General features: G+C 38.1%; 1 long non-coding RNA gene across 1 annotated transcript in view; it reads right to left on the reverse strand.

The window, feature by feature from the left end:
• The window catches only part of LOC137843740 (uncharacterized), a 55685-nt gene that overhangs the window by 21608 nt on the left and 21563 nt on the right, over positions 1-12514 (reverse strand). The window contains exon 3 of the long non-coding RNA XR_011089660.1: positions 9854-9988. This is a non-coding gene — a long non-coding RNA (uncharacterized lncRNA). The remainder of the gene's footprint in view (positions 1-9853; positions 9989-12514) is intronic.

Genomic DNA, 12514 nt, shown 5'->3' on the forward strand with positions numbered 1-12514 from the left:
TCAAGTAGCAACTCTCTATAGATATTTTTGATGTTTGAAGCTCTGCCTGTTTTACTCAAATTAAAACTAGAACCTTTATAGGTCAGCTTCTGTGGTCTTTGTTTGTTTCAGAGGACCTACATTTTTCTTTCAATCTCTTAGATGCTTTCAGGGAAACCTAATTTTGTCTACATTGCTTCTCAAATGTAAATGATATTTCAGAAGATACTGACTTCCATTTCCTTCCTCTGAGAGCTCTCTTCCCAGCCACCACCTTTCTTAACTCATTTGGATATTTTATTAAATCTTTCAAACTTAGATTAAGGAAGAACATAGTTTCTGTGCCTTGAATGCTTACATTTGTTTCGGACTCAGATGGAGGGAAATTTACTCCTTAAAATTATATAGATATCATTTTTATATAATCTTGTAAAAGAATACTGTTTCTTTCTTCCTGCCAATTGAAAGCATAATTTCTGGCAAGTCAAACAAAACTGGAATATCACTGGTTCAGACAGACAGGCAAAGCAGGCCCTGCTTGCATGTATGTCTTTTTATTTCAAAGGGAGGTAGTAGTATACTAGTTATATTAAGTTCCTGCATACTAATATGCCCTCACCTTCACTCTCCCACATACTTTTGGCACAGGCATTTCATATGTCAGCATAGCTCCTAAAAAAAAAATCACAGAAATACCTGCGTAAGCTAATTTTTAAATGGAGTGGGATAAAGGGATTGAGAAGTTGTGTCATAAAGCAGCCTTCGTATCATGCTAGATTTCTAGCTCTACTTCTGTCCTCAGGAAGTCCCTCTGGGGAGGGGGGCAGGAGAGAGAGATGATATTGTTGCTTGGCATGTGGAAAAATTATAATGTTAAGTTATACATAGTACCTAGAAGATTTTCTGTGTTGAGACACCTATTAAACATTTTCTTTACATGGGTAAGAAGAATGTATTTGATGGGTCCCTTGTACTATAGAGGCCAGCAAGTCAGCAGACTTTAAGCTTTCCCTTCTATGGAGAATAACAGAGAATAGTAATTCCAGGAGATAACACCAAAGCGTTGGACAATTTTTGGTACAGCAAAGATAAGGTGATCCTTGCATAAAGGCCTACACATCAGGAAACTGAAGGAGTGTGGCTGACCTATGACGGGACATGAGAGGGGAACCAGGGCCATGCATACCCTTGCCAACGTACAAAGACCTACAAGGCCAGGGAGGTGAAAAAAGCAGGTCCACATTAACAGTCCCAGACAAAACAAGGTAATGAGTCAGGTCTGGAAGACAGAAGTACCTACCAGAAGTCTGAGGTCCAACCCAGAGACAGGGACAGAGCCAAGCTGCCTGAACCGTAGGCTCCAGTCCCATCCAAGGAAGATGAACTGTAAATCAGGACAGCAAGAGGCAGGGATGGACAAAGGCACCCCACCCCTGCAACACAGGACAGACAGGCTATGGAGACCCCAGCTGAAATGGAACTCCTGGGTGTGGATTCCAGGTGAGTCTGCTCATGGCTATTAAAGTCTATCAGTGCCCTCTGGGCCTGATACTGCATAAAACAGCATAACTTCACTTACAGCATTGCTCTGTTGACTATGGTATTTTACAGATAGGGACCTGAGATGCAGAGCAAAGGGCTTTTATCCAAATAATGTCTCTGAATAATAAACAGGACTTAGGCATAACATGAGCACCAATTTCAGGACCGATATTTTCACACTGCCTGCTGTATCCTTCAGGGTAACAGGTCAAACATTTTTGTATCAATGAATCAAACTTCTCACTTAATGATTCTAACTTACTTTAAGCTTTCTATTTACCCTTCTTACCAACATTCTAATTAAAAACTACGTTAAGAAGTGGGTCCTCCAGCACAAGAAGGATATGGACCTGCTGGAGTGAGTCCAGAGAAGTCCATGAGACTGATTAGAGGGCTGGAGCACCTCTCCTATGAAGACAGGCTGAGGGAGTTGGGGTTATTCAGCCTGGAGAAAGCTCCAGGTAGACCTTATAGCAGCCTTCCAATACCTAAAGGTGGGTCTGCAGGAAAGATAGAGAGGGACTCTTTGTCAGGGAGTATAGTGAGTGGGCAAGGAGTAATGGCTTTAAACTAAAAGAAGGTAGATTTAGATTAGATATAAGGAAGAATGTCTACACTCAGGGGGTGGTGGAGGCACTGGAAGAGGTTGCCCAGAGGAGCTGTGGATGCTCCATCATTGGAGGTGTTCAAGGCTAGGTTGGATGGGGTTTGGGCAACCTGGTCTAGCGGGAGGTGTCCCTGCCCATGGCAGGGGACTTGGAACTAGATGTTCTTTAAGGTTCCTTCCAATCTACACCATTCTATGATTCCTCAGAATGCCATTAAAATACTTAAAACTCAGTTATGTTTTACTGTATTAAACAAACAAACAAACAAAAAAAAGTTAAGTCTGATGAAGAAGCAATGAGGAGCTGAAGTTTAGCTGCTCAGAACTTGAATGTTAGTCTGTGTAACCTGTTGCAGAATCATTAATCTATATTTCTTTCCTCTAATTTGATCTCTTAACTAAGTGCCAGTGACTTTTTTTTTTTTTTAACATGAGCTCAACCAGTTATATCTGTTCTCCAGATTCTTCTCATGATGAGTATGTATTCTGACCCTGTTTGATTTTCATACACTACTACAGCTTTATTGTGTGGGATAAATTTTCCTCAACTCATGTGGGAAGTCCCACTTTGAAGTCACTGGAACTAATTGCGTGTGTAAAGTAAGCGTGATACAATATGCATAAGCCAAAGGTACTTAATGTGCAATAAACTGTCCTACTTTTGGTAGAATTGTCCTAGTTTTCAGCATTTTGCTTTCTTCCTCTAAAATAAATTGACCAAACATCCTCCTTTTTGACATTACATATTACTTTTCTTTCCTTGGGGAAAGTTAGGATAATAAAGCAGACAAGGAACTTGCAGAATATTCTTACAGGATACTGGATAGTGTTCATTCTGTATCTATATTTTTTTTACTTCACCCCCAGTATTCATTTCAGTCCTGGAAAATACTAAAAGTGGACTTTTCTCCAGCCATGCTTTGCACTTAAATAAACTGGTCAAAGTAGCTTAAAGAATTTATAAAGCTTAATATAGCTGAGGACTGGTATGACTGTATGTGTAAACTTGACTTGTTGCTGGAGCAGGAAAGGTTATAGGATTTCCTTGTAGTTATATTAGTCAGTGATAAAAACAAAACAAAGATCAAATTATGCTATTGCCTTTCTCTAACCACCTTCATTAGTTTTTGTGTTAAGACCTACAGTGACATGACACAAATTTTACTATGAGACCCATTGTAGTTTTGTTCATATATGTAAAAGGGAGATTTTTTATAACTAATATAGTAAAGAGAAATGAGTCAGGACATGAATAGGAAAAATTATTAGCTAATCATAGTTTAAGTACAAACATAGTTAAACCATCGTGAATGTTTTTCTATTCCAAAGTATGCACATATCAAGGACTAATTAAATGAATTACTCAAATTGCTAGTAACTGTGATGAAAATGAAAACAGAGTTGACAAAGTCAATGTGATCATAAGACCAGGGCTGAACATTTCTGTAACTTCTCTTCACCTTGTTACTCCGCCCTCTATTCCTTTAATTCCAGATTCCTAAAGCTTAGCTTTATTTCCAAAAATAACTTTAAAAAAAACCACAAACAACACATATCCATAATGTTTATGTTAACATCTGTTCAACTTAGTTTTTTTCTTTAAGAACGCCCAGTAAGAGTGGCCCCAAATGACCTTTTAGTTCAGTAAGACAGACCTTTCGCCATTCTCTCCACTCATACACATTCCTCCTTCCTACTCCCTCACATCAGGAAATGGTCCCCACTAGGTTTCTTCTCCCACTCCTGCCTGAGTGCCTGAATGACAGACTGGTGTCCCTCTCACTATCAGCTGTAAATAGTGTTTGAACTGCTGTTTGTGATGACATAATTCATGCAGGCAGAAGACAATGTCTTTGTGTTAAAATTAGTATAATGTGTATTAAAATTATATATTTTTTGCCCCCCCCCTTTTTTTTTTTCTGAAATTATATCAGTGATAAGTGTGACTTACTGAATTCAAAGGATTTGAATAAAACTAAGGGCCAGTTTGATCATGATTGTAATATGACAGAAAATACATTGTCTGATTTTCTATTTATATCTACAAAAGAAGTTTTCATCATTCCTCTTTTACTCTGAATTATGAAAATCATTTTTGCTAGTTTATATGCTGCTGGAAATTTTCATCATTCCTCTTTTATTCTGAATTATGAGAATCCTCTTTGCTGGCTATTATGCAGAAAAGCAGAACATGTATATGAGGACACACACTGACACAGGAAACTCAAATATGTCTCTTTACAGTGTAGAATTATGGATGCTGAAGCTAAGGGCTTAACATCACTCATTGAAACATTGACCTCATCTCACAGAAATTAAGCTGGACAAAGCATTAAGAATTTAACAGGACAAAAAGTTGCTGCAAATGGGGAAAAGAAAAGACCCTAGGATATCATAACATGATGTAGAGATGCAAACTGAACAATACTTACCGAATTCTGACACTAAACTCTGCCAAAACCACACTGCTGTGAATATAATAATCTTAAATGTTTTTAACAGATTTATGAAGACAAATGAAAGTACTGAAATTTTCAATAAACAAAAGAAAAGAAAAACAATGAGAGCTGGGAAAAATCCAGATGGAAGGATGTCCCCTTTCTAGTGTCTTTACATATAAATTTACCAAGTTCCAACCTTATTTTTTTCCCCAGGTTTTACAAGTTACTTCTAATTCTTGAGAATTAGCCTTTTTTTTTTTTTTTTGAAACTTCAGCTTATTCATTGCCATTTTCTTAGAAATGAACAGTAGCCAGGTGGAACTTTCCCATCCTAGATCAGCATATTACAATTCTGGGCAAGAAGGATCTGTTTAAGAGCAAACTGTCTGGATTATTTTGAATGTTGCCCTTGCAGAGACATATAATGAACAGGAACCTTATTTGCTCATTTTTTTATTTGTAGGAAATGGTGTTTGTTACAGAATTGCTGAAACCTGGGCACATTTACAGCAAAATAGGCTAGCAAACCTATTTCACAAATATTCAAAACCATCCTGAAACAATGGAAAATCCAGCTATCAAAGAACTGCTGAATGTGAATCACCGACCTGTATCATACTTTTCATGACATTGTATCACACAATTCTGTTAGCCAGCCAACTTTCTGACATGCTTTCCTCCAAGCAACCTGACTGAAGTATTTGCAGCTTAGGAGACTCCAGTTGGGATGCTTCTTTAAAAGTATATCAAACAAGGTATGACTTCTCATCCATCAGCTACATCCTTTATCCTTAATAGATAGTAAATTTAGTAAATTTTGCGTACTTACTGGAACAACTGAGTAGCCTTTTGTCCTGTATTTTGCTCTCTAAAGCTATCCTAAAATTACATACAAGAACATTCTACCTAGCAGAATCTTTTCCTCAGATGTCTTAATTGAATTGTGCCCACACCTGTCGCTGAGAGCTCAGCGATTTCAATGTGTAAGCTAGCCGAAATGTTCATATCAGCTCACTGAAATCCCTGTTTCTCCACAGAGCTTTATTAAGAAATTCAGCCCAAAGTTCAGAATAAGGTTGCACACCAGAGATGACAATCAATTATTCACTTGTGAGTAATCAACCTATTTCTGTAAATAATAACACATATTCTAATAGTACACTATACTGTTAATTAGCCTTTAGCTCTCACTATATTGTCTAATACGGTATTCATCAATAAATAGCATGACCAGATACAAATTAACATACTAGTGCCCTCTACTGCATGTCTTTACAGGAAAGGGCTAGTGCAGTCAGCAGTGAAGGAGCTCCAGGTCAGCTTTGTCATTTATGTACTGACAGAGCTTTGTTCACCAACCTGATTCCCTCTAACTGAACCCAAGCCACCTCCATTATGATTTCAGACTCATGCTTTATAGGCCTACCTCTTCAAAAGGAATGATGGGAGCTATCTGCAGTAAGCAGATGCAGGGCCAGATAGGTAGCCGTTGAACTGCCTTTCATCTTAAAAGTATTCTCAAAAATATCTTGCATTTAAGGGTGCCTAGCATAACTGGGCACTTTCCAGCTCTTCCAGTGACCAGTCTGAGGACAGGCTTCACAAAAGCCTTCACATCATTGCTCAGGTCCCACACAAATAATGAGGTTTGCCCACATAGGCTAGGAATCTCCAGCAGTCGTTGTTCTAGAGCCAGGTGTGGTATACAGTGTGCTGTGCATGCTCCAGGGTCACTGGGTGCATTAATAGACCCTATCACTCTTATCTCCGTTTGAGCGAGGTTTCCCAGTGGATCCACCAGCCTCTCATACTTCACACTTATATTCTCTAGGATCATCTCCCAAATCCTCCTGTGTGAGGGGAGCCCCCACAGCCTTAGTTGGAAACTCCAAAATTGCTGCACACCTTGGCTCCTGTACTTCGTGCCTGTCTGGCAGAGTTACGACAGCACTGTCACCTGGGAAGCGTGTGCTGCAATGCTTCCTCCCCAGCACAGTAGGCCTAACTGCTGTTACACCTTCTGGCATTTAGCAGAGCCCATCATACATCTGTCCTGACAGCCACTGTCAAAGAATTGCTCTGCAGGAAGACTTGCCAAATGCTTTCAATCCCACTAGGATTATTTTTTTTAAAATATATATTTAGTCAGTAATCTGAGAAATGAAGTGAGTCATTCAGGCAGCTTGCAAAAATTGACCAGCACCTTGCTGTTTTGGCACCATGTTTAAAAGAATTTATCTAGGAATGGATAAGTGAGAGGAGCCAGAATAAATGTAGGTGGAAGTAGATGGTTTTAAAGACAGACTCCTTTCCCCAGTCTCACAAAACCTACAAACGTTCAGGCTGCCAAACTGAAATCTTGCTGCAGTGTCTGCTCCCTCCTCACATATGTAGGGGTGCCCTACAGATTCCTCACCTAAAGAAGCCCAGAAGCAAGCAGCACAGATGATAACCATGAAACTAGCAGTTTTGTGGCAGCTGTTTTTCCTTACACATCACAAACTTGGCTTCTTGCTCAGCAGTTAAGCTCTTTCTTCTCTGCTATGATCAGGAATGCTGAAACTGATAGTTGACGTCCCACTTTACTCCTGCCATACCTGATCTCAACTTTATTCGGGGTTTGCCCAGTTACTAACTTCAGGCTCTCTTGCAGACATTAGCAAACTTTTGACATATGTGGCTGTTCCTGGACCGTTCCTGATTTTTTTTTTTTGCCTGAGTTTCATCTTTGCTACAGGCTTCCTCTACTCCTCACAGCTTCTGATTCTTCTTTGCTTCCTAGAAATGTCTCCTGCATAGCAACACATGCACTGCTATCCTACAGAGGTGCACTACAGGATCATTGCATGTTACACTTTGAAGCACCTCCTGAGGATGTCAAAGATTAATTGCTTCTACAGAATTAACCAAAAAGTAGTTAGAAGTACACATCTCTCCCTATTCAAGCACTTTTAAACCAGAAGAAATACTTCAGAAGTTCATTATCAAAGAGCAAAGAAAAGAGTGCAGTGTGTCTGAACCCTTCTGGATGCACAAGGCTCCTGGAGCACAGTTGCTAACATTTTCATTGAAATTTGCAAAAAGAAAAAAAAAAAATCTACCTGCAAGTTGTTTCTCTCTAACTTTCTGTTAATAGTCATAGTAAACACTCAGACTTCACAATTCTATTTTCTTCTTCAGCAGGAGAACAGCTTTTATTTTTTTTGTTTTTATTTTTTCCCAGAAGAAACTTCAGATCCACAAGTACTCTGAGGTCTTCAGATGAAAGAAAATAAGACACCTTATAAAGGTTCTTTACAGAGTTGCTGTGATCATGAGCTGACAAAAGCTCATTGCAAGCTTTGCTCTTCCAGAAGTCCCAGAGCCAGATGCCATAGCCCACAAAGAGGCCAGATGTTCTGATACTGTACATCTCCTGGACATACCCTATCTAGAAGTGCTCCAAGGAAGGCCTGGCAGCAGTTTCAAACTTCTCCCCCAGTGAGTTCTCAAGAGAAATTGCAGTAGTAGTTCTGCTTGTGACAATGCAGTTAGTGTAATGGAGACCAATTTGCATACTTTGTGCAAGCTCTCTATGAATCCAAGTTAGCTAAGGTGAACACATCTTCTATTTTACTTTTTATTCCTCCAAACGGTAACACTAGGCACTGACCTGCATGTCTCACATTTGTCAGCTAGGTCCTCAGGGAGAGAATTTTAGTATTTTATGTAATTTCTTAGGGAGATAACTCCTATTTTTATTCCATTTCTATTCAGAAGGCAATATTATCCTTTTACTTCAGTGAGGCTATTCGAGGATGAAAGACCAGATAATTGGTAACTGTAATCTGTTACTGCATTTAAGCATCTAACTGCCTTTGAAGACCCAGTCCCTGGAAATACTGACATGTAAAAGCATCAAGGTACAAACCAAGGTACTAACTTTCTACAATAGTTATTTCTGTTTTATTTCTGCTCCTTTTATTTCCTCATGCCTTGAGCTTCTACTCAAGGTGGAACGGGCTTGTAGGTTACGTGCAATCACAGTAAGCTCTGTGGGCCAGATTTATTATTATACATCTCTACAGATCCAGCTAACTGGCAATACAAACAATAAAAAGACTGCAATTAAAGCATTGGAACCTGCAAATGCTATCAATCACATTATGATTGATAATTTTAGTGATTGTTAACACAGTCTTTCCTCTACACAAAAATGACCTTGGTATATCTCCACAGATATCACACTTTCAATGACAGTTGCTTTATAGAGGCCTGTATCTACTTTTCACCTGTTCCCCCCCTCCCCCCATGAAATTCATCAAAATCTGTGTTCATTTCTTGAAAGTATTTTAGCTGACAAAAGTACTATAGCTAACAAAAATAAAATATAATAAAAATAAACCAAGAATACATTCATGCAACACTCTGTCTAAATTACATTTCTTTTGAAAGTGTGACTAGAGCAAAGAGAGAAGAGGGATTGTGATTCATTTTGGCATATAAAGGCTGCACGTTTATAACTTTGCAAACAGTTGCGTAAGTTGAATGAGACTTAAGATAACACCACAGTAAAAATGCACCCAAAATAGCCACCAATCCATCATTTTGAACATGTGTTTAAGTAGACAAGGTAGATGTGATACTTTTTATTGGAATGGGAATACTTTAGAGCATTTAAGCTTCAAGACCCATAAATTCCTCTTCTGGATGTATTATTAAAGATCAGATGAATTATTCTTTGTTCAGTAAAAGATATCATGTTATCTGTACTGTTTTAAATTGGCAGTTTATACTCTTGGACCAAGACAGCTACACATATCCTTTGCACACTGACAGATACTCAAATTTTCCATTATTCTGTCTAAACCACACAGTATTTAAAACACCTCTTTGGAAAATAAAAACAAAACAAAACAAAAAGTTGAAATATTCCTAAAAGGCAATTTTAAACAAAGTTCCAAGGCTGAGTCAGTTCTACAGCCAGCAAAACTGCTCACCAAAATCAAAGAGAAATTATGTTCTGAGAGTGCTTTCTCAGTCCTGAAGAATGCAAACCATCCCATTTTCTAAATCTTTGTTCTTCCTTTCTCTGTTTAAAATTAAACTCAATCATTACAAATCAATAAATCCACATAAAGGCAAGAATGGGTGCATGAAAGAAGTGTAGCAAAAGTTTTGGCTTACAAGAAAACTTTTTGCCAAACTGATTTTGGTACACAAAGCCCTGGAATCTGGAGACTGTAGATCTGCTAATTAGGCTACTTGCTATACTACCATCTACTGCTACTATCCTCGTACTGACCTGGTCTATGCTTGAGAATGCAGGAACTCTGATATTCCTCTGCATCTTCACAGTAGAGTTCACTTCCTCCCCGGGCCCAGAAGTTTAATGACTTAATCAGTATCCTTAGCACCATGATACAAAAGACAGGAAAATCTGAATAGAGGAAAAAAAAAAAGAAAAGTTCTTACATGAAACAGTAATCCAGAGACACTTGGAACGATGTTTAGACACCATCTAAGTAATTTCTTCTATAATTTCTTTAAATTGACCTTATAAATTCAGTTTTCACTCAAAGTAACAGACAAAGGGAACCCATGAGAAACTTTTATGAGTATACATATTCATGCATTCTTCACCCTTTGTGGGTAGATAGGGCACTTTTAACTACTCTGAATGGAACTTAAAGACTGGAAATAAGTCCAGATGCAGTGACTACTATCACCATGCTAGGGAGGAGGAGGATGGTGTTTCCCCAAGCTCTGAATAGCAGTAATCGTTTAGTGTCCTGATGTAAGATGTTTTTACAGAATAATTTTGTACTGACAAAATCAGAACAATGGCAGCAACCATGCCAATAGGGAAGAGAAGTGAATGGAAATTTTAACTGTAACCTTTATTCATTTCAAAATATTCTGACAACAATTATGTTCTGTAAGTAGTGGGAAAATTTATCATTGTTTTGTTTTAGCTCCAGGGGATGGATTAGAGCCTTAACCTTTGGGCTGAGAGAACACCAAGACTTCTTCCTGGAACTGGGAGTCCATCTCTCAGCAAAGTCAACTCAAACTTTCATTCTTAAAGAGTAAATTGCAGAGGTAACATGCCTGCAGGCACGGGGAAACCAGTTAACATTACTATGCAAGGATCACTGCAACTGTGGCTGAAAAGAGTTGGGAATTAAGGGAAACCTAACTTGGTTTTCATGCACTTCTGTGCTTGATCTTTTTTTTTTTTTTTTTTTTTTTTTTATGTCCTCATTGTTTTAGGTGCAACAAACAAATAAACAAAAATTTAAAAGATATCCCTCCCACAAATTTCACCTTTGGACATTAATTAGTCTGGACCCTGCTGAGGGAGCATCATTGCTGCAGGTCCCAGGCCTGGCTGGGTCTGACACTCTTTTTTTTTTTGCCATTGTGGTCTCTTCAGCTATCTGGACAGTCACTGCAAACCAAGTTCTTCAGCCCATCTCAATTTTTAGCAGCCAGTAGGAAAGCAGCGAGAGACCAGGAACTAAAGGAATAGCAGTACTGCCAGTGCCTTTCACTCAGAACTGAGTGTATAAATCAGAGTTTCAAGTTGCACATTGAAGCATGATATGGCCACTATCTTTTGTAGAACTAGATAAGTAAAAAAAATAAAAATCTCTACTCGTTTTAGGAGACTAAAAAGATGACAACAAGCAGACTCTCAGATTTTCCCTCATTTTGAGAGCTAATGAAATGACCAAATATGATGAGTCATTAAGTAAGAATTTCATACTGAATTTCTTTTAACTTCAGTGAAGTTTCCACTAATATGGAAAAGTCTTCAGTCCTTTGGACTATTGTTTTACTGGAGCAAAAATCACTTCAAAATGGCTGAAAGAACATATGAAATTTATGGACAGGATGTAACCCCTGGCTTGCTTTTATTTCTTTTCTTTTTCCAATTTTAAGTCTACTGTCCTGCTTTTACCAATGGTGCCCTGCTTTTATTTTGTATCTTCACAAAAAAAAAAAAAAAAAAAAAAGTAATTCACTTCTATTCTATTATTTGCTTGCAGCAGCTTCACTGACACTGCATTCCTGCTTTTACTGTCCTTTTGGGAAGTAGCTCTTCCTCTCAAGTCCCAGCTTCTTAGCTTCTCACTTAGTCTTTATAGCTTTCACATTCATCACATGTTTTGAGGAAAGACACCAACACACTCAAAGAGAAAACGGAATTGCCTCTCCCTCCCTTTCATTAATCCTTTGGGCTTCAGCTGCACTTCCTTAGCTGCTACTCCCACAGAGGTGAAAGTGCACAAATAGAAAGGCACAGGAATGAGAATTTCAACACTCCTTAAAAAAACAAAACAAACAAACAAACAAAAAAACACTTTAAATATTTCTTTGGATTTCATAACCCTTTCCTAGGAGCTGAGTGTTAACAGTATTAATTCTATTGCACAGCTCTGTGCTTTCCTATAATGATCAAGTTATAGTGAGTTTGGAGTACTACTGTCAAGAGCATATTATTTTGCAATCCATTAATTTGGTAGTTTGTATCGACCATGTACGCAATGATCAATAGGAACACCAGCTCATTTCAGTTTTTCATAGATTTCAAGTCAGAATCTTATCAGATATATAATGCTAACTGACAAAAAGTCTGTCATTACAAGCTGTCCAAGTGAACCAGATTTCAAAGGTTATTTCACTGTTCCTCAAGCCATGACTGTAACTGAAGCATCCTGTCATTTAAAAGGATTTTCCAAATATCTCTGCAAGCTTAATAAAATGTAAATCTACTGATTTCACTGTCACGGGTTCCCTAAGAAGACAAATAATAAGGAAATATGTGATGCCTACTACTAACACATGATGAAGATGAAGTTTCATTTATTAATTGAACCTACAATATTGTAGTTTTAATACTCTTCAACATAAAATAGTGGAACAATGACATGTAATGCTCGATGATGCTTAAATGTAAATC

The sequence above is a fragment of the Anas acuta genome, chromosome 1, assembly GCF_963932015.1.
Source record: "Anas acuta chromosome 1, bAnaAcu1.1, whole genome shotgun sequence".
NCBI lineage: Eukaryota > Metazoa > Chordata > Aves > Anseriformes > Anatidae > Anas > Anas acuta.